Genomic DNA, 15,543 nt, shown 5'->3' on the forward strand with positions numbered 1-15,543 from the left:
TTCCTATGTGTCATTCAAAGCCACTGTTTCCTTGTTGGTTTTCTGTCTGGATGATCTATCCATTCATGAAAGTGTAATGTTAAAGTCCCCTACTATTAATGTGTTATTATGGAGTTTTTCCTTCATGTCTGTTAATACTTACTTTATGTCTTTGGGTGCTTCCATGTTGAGTCCATAAATATTTACAATTGATATTTCTTCTTGTTTGATTATTTCCTTTATGATTATAATAATACCTCTTGTCTCTTGTTGAAATCTTTGTTTTAAAGTCTATTTTGTTTGGGGAGTCTGGGTGGCTCAGTTGGTTAAGCTCCATCTCTTGATTTTGGCTCAGGTTATGATCTCAGGGTCATGGGATCAAGTCCTGCATAAGACTCTGTGCTCAGGGAGGAATCTGCTTAAGACTCTCTCTCTCCCTCTGCCCCTCCCTCTGCTCATGCATGTGCTCTCTTTCTCTCTAAAGTAAATAAATAAATAAATAAATAAATAAATAAATAAATAAATAAATATATTTAAAGTCTATTTTGTTTGATATGAATACTGCTACCACACTTTTTTTGTTTCCATTTGCATAATAAATGTGACCTGTTTTGGGAGTTGAAAACCTAGCAAGTAACACAGAATAGTTTTGGGGTATATGGCTTTTCTAAAAGAAATTGATGAAGAGACCCACAAACTAAAACCCTTTTTTTTTGATATCTTACATGACTTTTGTTCATGAAATATAATTTAAAAAGCCTTGAAAAAAAGTGCCTGGGAATGTTCATTACTTCAATAAAATCTGTTTGTCTCCAGCTGGATTTGCCTGATGATGTTTATAATTAGTCTGTGACACTGCTCAGTCACTGAATTCTGTCCCTATGAACTATTGCTCTAGTTTGTCTTCATATATTTGTCCCACTCAGATGGGACTTGGATAGTTCTGGCTATGCCTTCACACACAACAAAGTACCAGTAGGGATCATAACTTTGTTAGTTTGTAATTTTCTGTCTGGGTTTTCTTTCCTAGCCCACATAACAGACTACTATGGATTCTGAAGACCCTGGGAATGCCTTTTGGTTACAGTAGTCTATTTTATCTTCACAACTAACTTTTCCTTCATTGAGTCTTTTTAAAGCATTTATTGAGAAGTCCCTGTGTACCAAACATCTTCTTTAATATATGTTGGAGGCCGGAAGAAAAAGACAAATGACATGTATTAGGCATCTATTATGTGCTAAGCACTGTTTTACTGGCTTTTACTTGGGATATCTTATGTAATCTTAACAACACACTCTAGGAGTATACATTATTGTACTCATTGTACAAGAGGAATAAACTGAGTCAGGGCAAGGAGGAGAGCAGAAAGCAAGTAGTTCAAGATCTCCCAACTGAAGCTGGTATTCAAACTCTAGTCTCTTTGAAAGGAGCCCCCTTCCCAAAGAGCTTGCAGTCTAGATGAGAAAAGATTCTTAAAAAGACTAGTTTGACACAAATTGGTTTAGGTGGAAGCTATTATGTTGGTTGTGTGCCTTCTATCTTTCCTGCCCACTCCTCCTTTTTGTAGAATTCTCTGCTAACACTTAGGATATAATCTGGTTTCTCTGGTTATACTAATATATTACACCACCTAAGACTGTCCCCATCTATGTTCCTTTACTTGCTTTCTCCCACAAAGTAAAATGAATCTCTATTTGTATATTTCATTCTGTCCACTGTCTAAGGTGAAAGCTAGCATATCTTATTGACTACAGTTAATGGGTTAGTGTGAAAATCCTCCTTGAAGTATTTTCATTTATTAAGAAATTCTTGGAGGGACTCCTGGGTGGCTCACTCAGTTAAGCATCTGACTCTTGATTTTGACTCGAGTCATGATCTCAGATCCCGAGACTGAGCCCCACATTGGGCTCCATGGTCAGGGTAGAGCCTGCTTAAGATTCTCTCTCTCCCTCTGCTCCTCCCTCCCCCACTCATGCATTCTCTCTCTCTCTTCTCTCTCTCTCTCTCTCAAAAAAAGAAAAAATACAAGCCATTAGAAAAAAAAAGAAATTCTTAAAGACAAAGTACCTTAAAGGACTGAATCTATAATGGGATAAGGCAAGGTGGCAAGCCCAGGCAAGAGATCATTATGCAACATGGAGCAGAAAGGAATGAAGTATGGTTTTTGATATACCTAAATTACCCCATATAAGAAAACATCTACAAGCATTGCAAGGGTACCTGCAAGGCAGGTTTTTTTTTTTTTTTTTTTTGTAGAAGTTAATCTATCTCAGTATCAGCTGTGCTGACAACCAGTGGCCATTTGAATCTCTTTCTGTGTGTATTCATTAATCAATGAAGCAGTTGTGGTTATGAGAACTCAGAAAAAAAAATCCCCACCTGAGAACAAGTCAGTTTCTATCCTCCAACCGTGTTGTGTTTGACTAGAAGCCGTGGAATTTTTCCAGGCTAGTCAGTCAGAGTTAAGAGCTCCTTGTGACCAAGGAGTGACATGTAAACCCTGCCACTGACATTCTTATAATCTCTCACCCTTTCCAAAGGCTGCCAAGTCAAAAAAAAATGTCAGATGGTAAAGGGATTCCCACTCAACTTTGCTACCACCACCAGCTAAGTATAACTCTCTCTGTAATATTTGTACCCATGATAATCCATTTTTGTGGTCTCAGCATTGATCTGCTGAAATATCCCAGCCCTCTCTGAGACTATTCTTCATGCTGCACTTGACCACTGCTCTTCTGTTTTTTTTTTTCAGGCATAAATGAATTAAACCAGCCAGATTCCCCATGGCTTCTTCAGAAGACCCTGTTGCTATGATTAAGGAGTTTCACCACCATTGGAGAAAAAAGTAGGTACTCAAATAATCCTGATTCCATTTTTTCACTCTGTGAACAGTGGACTGAGAGCCCTCACCAGTCACCCCTCCTACATTTGCAGGTCCATTGATAGATTATGAGATAATGACCAGGGTCTTACAGTCAATGAATGTAATCTTATAGAACATGAAAGGCTACTGTTTCTGAAGTATTTGGTAGAATGTGATATTCTTTTAAATATTGTCTTGTTGAGTCATATTGGAAACTGAGGCAAAAGGAAAAAAGAATCATACTGACCCTGACTTTATTTATTAAGCAAACACAAATACATAAATAAATATCACTCAGCACACGTTCTCCACTCTAGTCATATAGTAGAGAGTAATATGTGTGCATTGAGTAAGGGGATGCCATTTACTGAGAAGGAATAATAGAGTAGTTGTAAGTGAATCACATGAATAATAGGCAAGTGTCTATTGATTGGTAAGTTTAAAAGTTATTGAACCTTAGGTTAAGAGCAGATTTGGAAGATGCAGATTTTGGAGAGAGGGGAGTGTTTTTTGTTTCTTTTGGCTTCTTTTTCTAGATGTCTATTCTTAGAAGAAAGGTATTATTGAAGCACCAGCTTAGATATCTAATTATTTTAGGAGGACATGTCTAATACTTAAGCTCATTTTAAAAAAATAGCAGGAGCAATATCTCATTGTAGCTTCGATTTGAATTTCCCTGATGCTTAGTGATGTTGAGCATCTTTTCATGTGTCTGTTGGTCACTCGTATGTCTTCTTTGGAAAAATGTCTATTCAGGTCCTCTGTCCATTTTTCAATAAGATTATTTGTGAGTTTTTTGCTGTTGAGATGTATGCATTTTTTATATATTTTGCATATTAATGGAATATTGAATACATCATTTGCATACATCTTCTTCCATTCAGTAGATGGCCTTTTTATTTTGTTGATGGTTTCCTTTGCTGTGCAAAAGCTGTTTATTTTGGTGTAATCCAAGTGGTTTAATTAACAACTGGCAAATTACAGAAGCAACCCAAGTGTCCACTGATAGATGAATGGATAATCCAATATATATATATATATATATATATATATATATATATATATATATATGAATATTACTCAGCCATCAAAAAGAATGAGATCTTTCCATTTACAACAACATGGATGGACCTAGACAGTATTACACTAAGCAAAATTAGTCAATCAGAGAAAGACGAATACCATGTGATTTCACTCACATGTGGAATTTAAGAAACAAAAGAAACAGGGGTACCTGAGTGGCATCTGACTCTTGATTTCAGGTCAGGTCATGATCTCAGGGTCTTGAGATTGAGCCCTGCATTGGGCTCCATGTTGGGTGTGGAGCCTGCTTAAGATTCTCTTTCCCTCTCCTTCTGACCACCCCCTCACTCACACACACACACTCTCTCTACTTCTAAAAAGAGTTTAAAAAGAAACAAAACAAACAAATAAAAAAACAAACAACAACAACAAAACTACAGATTCTTAGATACAGAGAACAAACTGGTGGTTGCAAGAGGGGAGGTAGATGAGGGGATATGTGAAATAGATAAACGAGATTAAGAGAACATTTATCATGATGAACACTAAGTAATGTGTAGAGTTATTGAATCATTATATTACACACCTGAAACTAATATAACACTGCATGCTGATTATACTTCAAAAAAAATCAGGGGCAAAATGATGGCATATATCACTTAAACGTGGAGGAAAAAAAAAGACCCTAAATATGCTCACATTCACTTATACCCCTACCCAGGAGGTCAGGATTTTAATAACTAACCCAACTCCTTTGAGTGCTCATGTTATCTGTATGTGAATATGTGTATGTTTAACTTAAGTATTTAGTATATGGATTTATGAATATCTGGAAGCAAAATTGAAACAATTCTATCTCCTCTTTCTAGTTGTACTTTCTCATAAAAAGGGAAAGAACCTCTGTTCAAGACTACTTGAGACTTTTTCCCTGATGTAATCAGGATGAGAGCTCAGTGAGACAAGAAGAAAAAAAAAATTAGGTGCCGGTCTGAAGCACATTATATTTGCAACACTCATAAATTAGGGATTAATAATAAGTGGGGTAGCCTACATGGCATGCTTCCTTTGTAAAAAATAATCACCTTTTGTCCCAAGTAAAATACTATACCTCCATTGGAGGTATTAAAAAATGAAAGTGCTAGTTGAACCTGAGTTCCTATTGTGATATAAAAGTCAAGTTAACTGGGGAAATTCAAGTGCATTTTTACTTATTAATAGGCATAGAAGTCCCTAATCATGATACAACCTCAGGCTTGAGAGAGAAAGAAAAATACTTAACTATTACTACTAGCCAAAAAAAAAAAAAAAAAAAGCAAAACAAAACAAACAACAATAGAAATTTTTACTAATAAAAAAAAAGATATCCATGAAAAAACATGTAATTTCTTCTAATGATTTCCTCCTGAAGACATTAGTCTGCATTCAGTCTTTGGCCACAACAGTTAGATATGCATATAGTTATTTTACACTGTGTAAAATGCTAAGAATTTGCTCATTTTTAAAGATTTATTTTTTTGAGAGAGAAATAATGTGAGTGGGGGTAGGCACAGAGGGAAGGGAGAGACTCTCAAGCAGACTCCCCACTGAGTACAGAGCATGACATGAGGCTCAATCCCAGGCCCCTGAGATCATGACCTGAGCTGAAATCAAGAGTTGGACACTTAATCAACTGAGCTACCTAGGTGCCCCAGAATTTGTTCATTTTTAAGGACGTATTTACATACCACTTACTATAAAACCTTAGAAATATTAACTCATTAAATACTCATAGAGGTAGGCACTATTACCTCTTTTTACAGATGAAGCAATCGAGACATGGAAATGTTTAAGTAACTTGCCCAAGTCACACAGCTAGTCAGTGGCAGAGTCTGAATTTCTTCTTATTGAAGCGTAATGCATATACAATGCTATGTTAGTTTCAGATGTATAAAATATTGTGTCAGTAATTCTACGCATTACTCAATGCTCACTGTGATAACTATAGTCACTGTAACTATACAATGTTAGTTATTACAATATTATTGACTATATTACTTATACTGTCTTTTTTATTTCCATGACTTATTTATTTTATAACTGGAACTTTGTACCTCTTAATCCCCTTTATCTATTTTAACCATCTTCCCAGCCACCTCCCCTCTGGCAGACTGGCTCCAGATTTCCATGTTCTTGTCAACTACAAATGATGTCTCATTATTTATAAAATATTTGTATATTATGCAATAATTATATATGCATCCACACACAAATATGGCATAGAATACCAGGGCTATTTAAAACCTGGAAGTAAAATAATACAATATTATAGCTAAAATTGCCCATAAAAGTTATTTGGTTTAATCTACCCATTTCAAAGAAGAAATGAGGGAGGAAGAGAGGAAGAGTAGGAGGACCCTAGGCTTGCCTCATCCTAGGAACACAATTAGATAACTATCAAATCATATTAATACCCCAGAAATAGATCTGAAGACTGACAGAACAAACTCTACAACTAAAGGAAGAGAAGAGACCACATTGAAGAATTTAGGAAGCATGGAGATATGGTTTAGAAGAGAAACGGACTGCAAGTGCTACAGAGGGAAAGGATCCATGGTCACAGAGAAGAGTGAGAGAGAGAGAGAGAAGCACACAGTGGAATGTAGAAGAATGTTTGCCCAAAGACATTGGCTTGGAAAATGAGAGAGGCTGACTTCCATGAGTTCTTGCAAACAGCCCAGCTTAAAGCCTGGAGTATTAAACATCAGCAGGCTTGGTTGATGCCAGCCAGGTCAGAGCCTGGAGGGCACTGCACTTCTCCTGGAGAGAAGTCAGGAAAGCAATCCAAGGGCAGACAGTGTGTAAACAGTAACCTGAAGAGTGCCTGGGGCAAAAGTGGGGAGATTATTCACTCTTCCTAGAACATGTCCCTGAGAGGCTGCATTCATTGACACACCTCACTGGGAACAAAGGAGCTGGCTGGCACCATTTACGTCCCCTGACCCTCAGTATAAACATAGAGCCACGAGCAAGAAGCACCACAGCACTCATGCTGACTGCCTAACTTACATACAACAGACCCAAAACCCTGTGATCTTATGAGAGTGCTTTTCTCAATAACTTGATTCATTCCCACCACGACAGACCCCTCACCCAGAACATCAGCACCAGCCCCTGAACACACCACTTCTCCAGACCAGAGAGCTCTACAGGGCCTCAATTCCAGAGGAGGTGGTGACAGGTCTCATTTCACAAGTAGACCAGAGCACAACTAGTTAAAACTTGCCACATTCAGGCCAAGTATGAAACACTGCCCACAGCAGGCAAGGAGAACTTCTGCAGATGAGTGGCCTGAAGGATACAGCATCAAAAAAAAAAATGGAGAGTGCACACAGCACACACTGGTGACACACTCTGAAGCACCAGGACATGAGCACTACATGACCTCATCTTCATAAGGCCATTATTTTCAGGAGCAGGAGACATAACTTGCCTTTCTTTCTTTCTTCCTTTCTTCCTTTCTTCCTTTCTTTTTAAAGATCTTATTTATTTATTTTAGAATGAGAGAGAGAGAGAAAGCATAAGCAGAGAGGAGAGGTTGAGCAGTCTCCCTGCAACCAGGGATCCCAATGCAGGGCTCAATCCCAGGACCCTGAGATCATGACCTGAGCTGAAGGCAGACACTTAACCAAATGAACCACCCAGACATCCCATAACTGGCCTTTCTAACACACAGAAGATGGCAGAGATTTGGACAAAATGTGAAGATGGAGGGATTTATCCCAAATGAAAGAACAAGACAAGGCCGTTGCCAGAGATCTAAGCCAAAGAGATATATGTAAGACATCTGATGGAGAATTTAAAGCAACAATCATGAGGATAATCAATGGGCTTGAGAACAGAAGACATCACTGAGACCCTTACCACAGAGACAAAAGAGTTGAAAAGGTTTTAGAGATGAAGAGTGCAATAAATGAGATTAGAAACAGGGTTGATGCAATGAATAGCAGGCTGGGAAAAAGAGAGGAATGAATAAATAACCTACAAGACAAAGTAATGGAAAGTAATCAAGCTGAACAAAGAGAGAAAGAAGAATTATGCAATACAAGAGTAGATTTAGGGAACACAGTGACTCCATCAAACATAATAACATTCATTTTATAGGAGTCCCAGAAGAAGATGAGAGAGAAAAGGGAGCAGAAAGTTTATTTGAAGAAATAATAGCTGAAAACTTCCTTGATCTTCAGAAGGAAACACACAATGAGATCCAGGAGGGACAGAGAACTCCCATCAAAACTGACAAAAGCAGGCCAACACCAAGATATATTGTGATTAAATTTCCAAAATATAATGATAAAGAAAAAAAAATCTTAAAAGTAGCAAAACAAAAGAAGTCCCTAACTTACAGAAGAAAACCATTAAGGCTAGCTGAAGATGTTCCAAAACAAACTTGGCAAGCCAGAGGGAGTCACATTATATGACAAATGGCTGAATGGGAAACATTTGCAGCAAGAATACTCTATCCAGCAAGGCTATCATTTAGAATAGAAAAAGAATTGAAGAGTTTCCCAGAAAAACAAAAACTAAAGGAATTCATGACCAGTAGACCAACTCTGCAAAAAATATTCGCGGTAATTCTTTAAGTGCAAAGAAGAGACCAAAAGTGACAAAGACAAGAAAGGATGAGAAAAAAACTCCAGAAACAATGATAAAGCAAGTAAGAAAGTCTACAAATGCATATCAATAATTATTTTGAATATCAATGGACTAAATGTTCCAATACAAAACATGAGGTGTCATAATGGATTAAAAAAAAAAAAACAATCCACATGTTGCCTAAAAGAGACTCATTTTAGACCTAAGGACACCTACCTTTATCATGCAAATGGATGTCAAAAGAAAGCCTGAGCAGTAATACTTATTGTAGACAAATAAGACTTAAAAAAAAAAAAACTATAACAAGAGACAGAGAAGGGCCCTATATAATAACAAAGGGTAAAATCTAATAAGAGGATCTAAAAATTGTAAATATTTATGCACCTAATATGAGAGCACCCACATATATAAAACAATTAGTAACAAATGGGTGCCTGGGTGGCTCAGTTGGTTAGGTGTCTAACACTTGATGTCAGCTCAGGTCATAATCTCAGGGTTGTGAGATCAAGCCCCACATCTGGATCCACACTGTGTTGAGCTTGCTTAGGATTCTCTCTCTCCCTTTTCCTCTGCCCCTCCCCACCACTCAAGCATGCTCTCTCTCTCTTTCAAAAAATCTCAATTAATAACAAACATATAGGTACTAATTGATAATGATATAATGACATGAGGCGACTTTAAATGTTCATTGCCATCCCAGTGAACTGATTAGGATTTCCTTCATGGTTTCCCCTGAAATAATTACAATGTATTCATTTACATATTTGGGAATCAAATTGAAGAAATTTTGGAAACAATCAAAAAGAAAACACATCTTCAGAGAAACTGGCCTCATAAGCTCTTTGTCCATTTAGCATTTAAAAAATTGTCCAACTACAAATTTACCATTTTTATTTGCAAGCTGTGAACTAAGGCAGAATGCACAACTCAAAATACAGTCACTGGTTTTTTTAAATTATAACTCTTCAGAATATACATTTAGTCACATTGTATTAGTATCAAAGGAAGTACAAATAAAATCAAGTCAGGTTAAAAAAAAAATCACCCTTCCATTCACACACCAAAATGGAGTAAAGCACAATTTGAGGCAATGTGGTACTATTTTTACTTTCTCTACCACAGCCTGCTGCCTTCCTATAGCAGGAAATGACAAGTCCCACCCCCACCATAACAAGGGGAATCACCAAGTACCTGAAAGTGTGTTGAATGGTCACTGGTCTCCAAAACCTGCAGTTGAAAAAAATCATACTTTTTCTTATTAAAGTTACCTGTTGGTTTGCTCACTTTTGTTTCTGAAATAGGTTAATCACTTACCTCTCTATGTTATGAACTACTCAAAAATTAAAGGTGGACTTATCTGTAAGCCTAGGGAATCAGTTTGGCCTATGGTGAGTTTAGGACTAATTTAGTCATGAGCTTGGTATCTTCTTATTTTTAATTCTTTCCCCTTAAATGCATCTTGCAAAAGACTAAAGAGAGAAGCTATTTCTAAACCAAAACTGGTAACAAAATAAAAAGTTTTTTTCCTCAATGAATAGCATTATTTGCAATATTTGGTTGGCTTTTAACGACTAGATTTCACTGGAATGAAAAGTAGGTGACTACCCACTTCTTGAGAGGCATTTAGGTTGAGTTTATCGTATTTACCCCTGTTTTCTTTGTAACATTTTAACAAGTGTTAAATGAATAAAATTTAGGTCTAAGAGATGGCAAATGGCTTGAGTTCAGATCCCCCCCTACTTACAACACAAATATATGTCAAGTGCAAAGTGACTGGGGTAATAACTCTAACAGTTTGGAAAGTCCATTGTTTTATCAACAGTTGACATCAGTGACAGAGTAATTGCAAATACGTGAAGTCTGGTTATTTTTATTTTAAGATCCCTTCAAATGGTTATGCACTTCCATCGTTTGTTCTGTTAATGGCCCTTAACTATCTCTATCTATCATCTATCTATCTATCTATCTATCTATCTATCTATCTATCTATCTATCTCTCTATCCATCTACCTACCTACCTATCATCTATCTATCCATACATGAATCACTTAGATAAGGCTTCGCACATGAGATAAGAGAAAGATTAAAACAAACTGCTAGCAATTCTAAATTTGTCTAAAACCAAGACCCTTCTCTTTCCCTGTCCTTCCTAATATTGGGAACAATACTGATATCACTAATAACTCAAAGTTTCAACTTTGAATCTTCTTTAACCCCCTTTTTCCCCACCGCTTCTCTTCTTAGCCTCCTATGTAGACTGTTTCTGGGTTCATCTGATCTTCTTCACAACATTGTTTTGATCTGCCTTGTTTTTGCCTTAGCCCTGCCTCTAACTGACTTCCTTATTACTTTCATAACCTTTCCAACTATGGCATCAACATATTCTACATATCATGGCAAGGTATTCATCTCTAGGGAATCTCCTTTGCCTGGGAGGATGAATAGTACTATCAGGAACCTCTACATTTATGAAAAATCACCCAAGAAACACAAACACAACACACTTACACATACATTACCATTCTGGACCCAATCAATGCATTGAAACTTTTAGAACATGGGACTCCCCCATAGTGCTATTAATTTAAAAAATAAGCTTATCAGAAAGCAAGCATCCAAGTGAGTTTGCTTTTCCTAAGGTGTCATTTTGAAAGGATACATGCTTATTATATTTATACTCCTACTGTTTAGGAAAATTTTGTAATTTTCCTTTAGAATTCTACTCAGAACCAGCATCACATACTTTAGAATAATTATTGTGGTAACGAATCCTTGTGTTTCAAGGGTAGTTGATTTTGGGAAATAGTCAAAAGTCATTCAGAACAAAGCCTGAACAATGAAGTTAAGGATCACCATGAGAGACTATGAACTCCAGGAAACAATCCGAGGGTTCCAGGGGGGAGGAGGTGGAGGTGATGGGGTAGCGTGGTGATGGGTAATAAGGAGGGCACATGTTGTAATGAGAACTGGGTGTTATACACAAATAATGAATCATGGAACACTACATCAAAAACTAATGATGTACTGTATGGTGACTAACATAACATAATAAAAAGAAAAGAGTACAAAAACAAAATAAACGAACAAAATTACACCATTTTTGGTCAAAAGCAAAGTATGAGAAGATACGACCATACTGTGGGAAGACTCATTTTTTTCTTCCAAGGTTTTATTTAAATTCCAGTTAGTTAACATGCAGTGTAATATTAGTGGCAGGTGTAGAATTCAATGATTCATCACTTACATACAACACCCAGTGCTCATCACAACAAGTGCCCTCCTTAATTCCGATCACATATTTCACACATCCTCCCAGCTCACCTCCCCTCTGGCACCCCTCAGTTTGTTCTCTACAGTTAAAAATCCGCTTTATGGTTTGTTTGTCTCTCTCTCTCTTTCTTGATTAGCTCAAACCAGTCTCAAAGATAATTCCATAGAATAAGTTATGAGAATATCAAGACACAGCATCAGTAAGCTAAGCATATAGTTTTGCAAAGTGGCCATTTGAAGGTAACATTGATTTGAAAATAAAAATTGTGATAAATTTTTTTTAATTAGTTATAGCAAAGCAACTTTAGTGTAATGAAAATCATATTAGATTAAGAGTGAGAAGTCTTCCTAGTTCTTATGTTCCATAGTTGAGATAAACCATATGATAATTGTCTTTCTCTGCTTGACTTATTTCACTTAGCATTATCTCGGAAGATCGGTAGGAGAAGAAAGGAAAAAAGAAAGGTGGGTAAACAGGAGGGGGAATGAAGCATGAGAGACTATGGACTCTGAGAAACAAACCGAGGGCTTCAGAGGGGAGGGGTGTGGGGGAATGGGATAGGCTGGTGATGGGTATTAAGGAGGGCATGTATTGCATGGTGCACTGGTTGTTATACACAACTAATGAATCATCAAACTTTACATAAAAAACCAGGGATGTACAGTATGGTGACTAACATAATATAATAAAAAAACATTAAAATTAAATAAATAAATAAATAAATAAATAAATAAAAAGAAAGAAAGAAAAAGTGCCAGAAAAAAAAAGAGTGAGAAGTCTTGAGTTCTTGTTCCATCTTTGCCATTGGATGTCTCTGTGTGACCATGGGAAAGTCAATTTATCTGGGCCCTCATTTCTTTATTGGGGGGCACTCTAAATACTCTTTATTTTTTAAAAAGTTTTTATTTAAAGTCCAGAGAGTTAACATACAGTGTAATGTTAGTTTCAAGTGTACAATATATAGTGATTCCAACACTTCCATATAGCACCCAATGCTCATCACAAGTGTACTCCCTAATCCCCATCATCTATTGAACCAACACCCCACCCTACTGCCCTCCAGTAATGGTTAGTTTGTTTTCTATAGTTAAGTCTGTTTCTTCATTTGCCTCTCTCTCTCTTTTTTCCCTTTGTTCCTTTGTTTTGTTTTCTAATTCCATATATGAGTGAAACCACATAGCATTTGTTTTTCTCTGACTTATTTCACTTAGCATAACACTCTCTAACACCATTCATGTCATTGCAAATGGCAAGATTTCATTCTTTGTTATGGCTGAGTAATATTCCTGTGTGTGTGTGTGTCCTCTTCTTTTTCCATTCATCAGTCTATGGACACTTGGACTGTTTCCATAATTTGGCTATTGTAGATAATGCTGCTATAAACATCTGGGTAGGGGTGCCTGGGTAGCTCAGTAAGTTAAGCATCTGACTCTTGGTTTCCACTCAGGTCATGATCTCAGGGTCATGAGATTGAGCCCTGTGTCAGGCTGTGCACTTCGCACAGGGTCTGCTTATCCCTCTCCCTCTGCTCCTCCCCCATTCACTCCCCCTGCCCCAAATAAATGGATAAATAAAATCTTTTTTAAAAAACCAAAAACATCCAGGTTCATGTCTCCCTTGAATTAGTATTTTGGTATTTTGGGGGGTTAAGGACCTAGTAGAGCAATTGTTGGATCGAAGGGTAGTTTTAGTTTTCACTTTTTGAGGAACCTTGAAACTGTTTTCTGGAGTGGCTGCACCACTTTGCATTCCCACCAACAGGGTAAGAGGGTTCTCCCTTCTTCACATCCTCACCAACACCTGTTGTTTCTTGTGTTGTTGATTTTAGCCATTCTGACAGATATAAAGTGATATCTCATTGTAATTTAGATTTGCCTTTCCTCGATGATCAGTGATGTTGAATGAGCATTTTTGTATTCTTTGGTTAAATACCCAGAACTGAAATTGCTGAATCATAAGATTGTTCTATTTTTATATTTTTGTGGAATAATGCATACTCCAATCTTCTATAGCTGTTGCACTAATTTACATTCCCACCAACAGTGCATGAGGGTTCCCTTTGCTCCATATCTTCTCCAATACTTGTTATTTCATCTTTTTGATAAGAACCATTCTAACTGGTGTGTGGTGTTATGTCATTGAAATTTTTATTTCCATTTTCTTAATACTTAGTGATGTTGAATATCTTTTCATGTACCTGTTGGTTATCTTTATGCATTCTTTGGAAGAATATCTATTTGGATACTCTGCCAGTTTTTAAGTTATTTTCATCTTTGTTGTTGAGTTGTATGATTTCTTTATTGTGTATAGTAATCCCTTGTCAGAGACATAATTTGCAAAAATCTTCTCCCATTCAGTAGGTTGTCCTTTTGTTTTAATTATGGTTTCTTTTACTGTGCAGAAGCTTTTTAGTTTGATGTAGTTCCATTTGTTTATTTTTGCTTTTGTTTCACTTTACTATGGAGTCCAACCCCCCCAAAAAATAACACTAAGACCAATGTAAAGGAGCTTACCACCTTTGTTTTCCTTTAGGAATTTCATGGTTTAAGGGCTAACATTCAGTCATGTAATCCACTTTGAGTACATTTTTGTGTATGGAGTCAGATAGAGGTTTAATTACATTCTTTTGCATGTGGCTGTCCAGCTTTCCCTGTGTCATTTATTGAAGAAAATGTCCTTTCTCCATTGTATGTTCTTGGCTCCTCAGTCACAGGTTGATTACCTATGTATATATGGGTTTAATACTAGGCTCTCAATTATGTTCCCTTGAACATAATTGTCTGTCTTTATGCCAACTCTATACCATTTAGATTTTTATAGATTTGTAGCTTGTTTTGAAATTAGGAAGCATGATACCTTCAGCTTTGTTTCTCTTTCTCAAGATTGTTTTGGCTATTGAGGGTCTTTTGTGGGTTCACACAAATTTTAGGATTATTTGTTCTAGTTCTGTGAAGAATGACTTTGGAATTTTTATAGGGATTGCATTAAATCTGTAGATTCCTTTGGATACTATGAGCGTCTTGACAATATTAATTTTGCAATCCATTAGTACAGATATCTTCCCAAGTTTTATAAGTTTTTGTTTTAAATCCAGTTATTTAACACAGTTTTGTATTATCTCCAGTGTACAATGTTGTGATTCAACACCTCCATACATCAATCTGTACTCTGCATGAACAATGCACTTTAATCCCCATCACCTATTTAACCCATCTCCCTACCCACCTCTCCTCTGGTAACCTTCAGTTTGTTCTCTATAATTAAGAGTCTGTTTCTTGGTTGTCTCTCTTTTTTGCCCTTCACTCATTTGTTTCCTTTCTTAAATTTCACACAAGAGTGAAATAATGGGGTGCCTGGGTGGCTCAGTCGGTTAAGTGATCAACTCTTGATTTCAACTCAGGTCATGATCTCAGGGTTGTGATATTGAGCCCCGTGTCGGGCTCCATGCTGGGCATAGAACCTGCTTAAGATTCTCTCTCTCCATTTCCCTCTGCCTCTCCCCCACCCCCTCTCTGTCTCTTTCTCTCTCTCCCTCTCTAAAAAAAAAGAGTGAAATTCTATGGTATTTGTCTTTCTCTGAATCTCTTTGCTTACCATTATACTCTTTAGATCCATCCATGTCATTGCAAATGGCAAGATTTCACACTTTTTTATGGCTGAATAATATTCCTGTGTGTGTGTGTGTGTGTGTGTGTGTGTGTGTGTGTGTGTGTGCATGCGTGTGTACCACTTCTTTATCCATTCATTAATTGAAGGATACTTTGGCTGCTTCCA

At 36.9% G+C, this 15,543-nt stretch overlaps 1 protein-coding gene across 1 annotated transcript in view; it reads left to right on the top strand.

Moving 5' to 3' along the window:
• Positions 1-15,543, top strand: part of GPR174 (G protein-coupled receptor 174) — a 62,560-nt gene that overhangs the window by 23,666 nt on the left and 23,351 nt on the right. The window contains exon 3 of the mRNA XM_057312715.1: positions 2,733-2,825. The gene's annotated coding sequence lies outside the window, so the exon portion shown is untranslated. The remainder of the gene's footprint in view (positions 1-2,732; positions 2,826-15,543) is intronic.

Source organism: Ursus arctos, chromosome X (assembly GCF_023065955.2).
Source record: "Ursus arctos isolate Adak ecotype North America chromosome X, UrsArc2.0, whole genome shotgun sequence".
In the NCBI taxonomy this organism is placed as follows: domain Eukaryota; kingdom Metazoa; phylum Chordata; class Mammalia; order Carnivora; family Ursidae; genus Ursus; species Ursus arctos.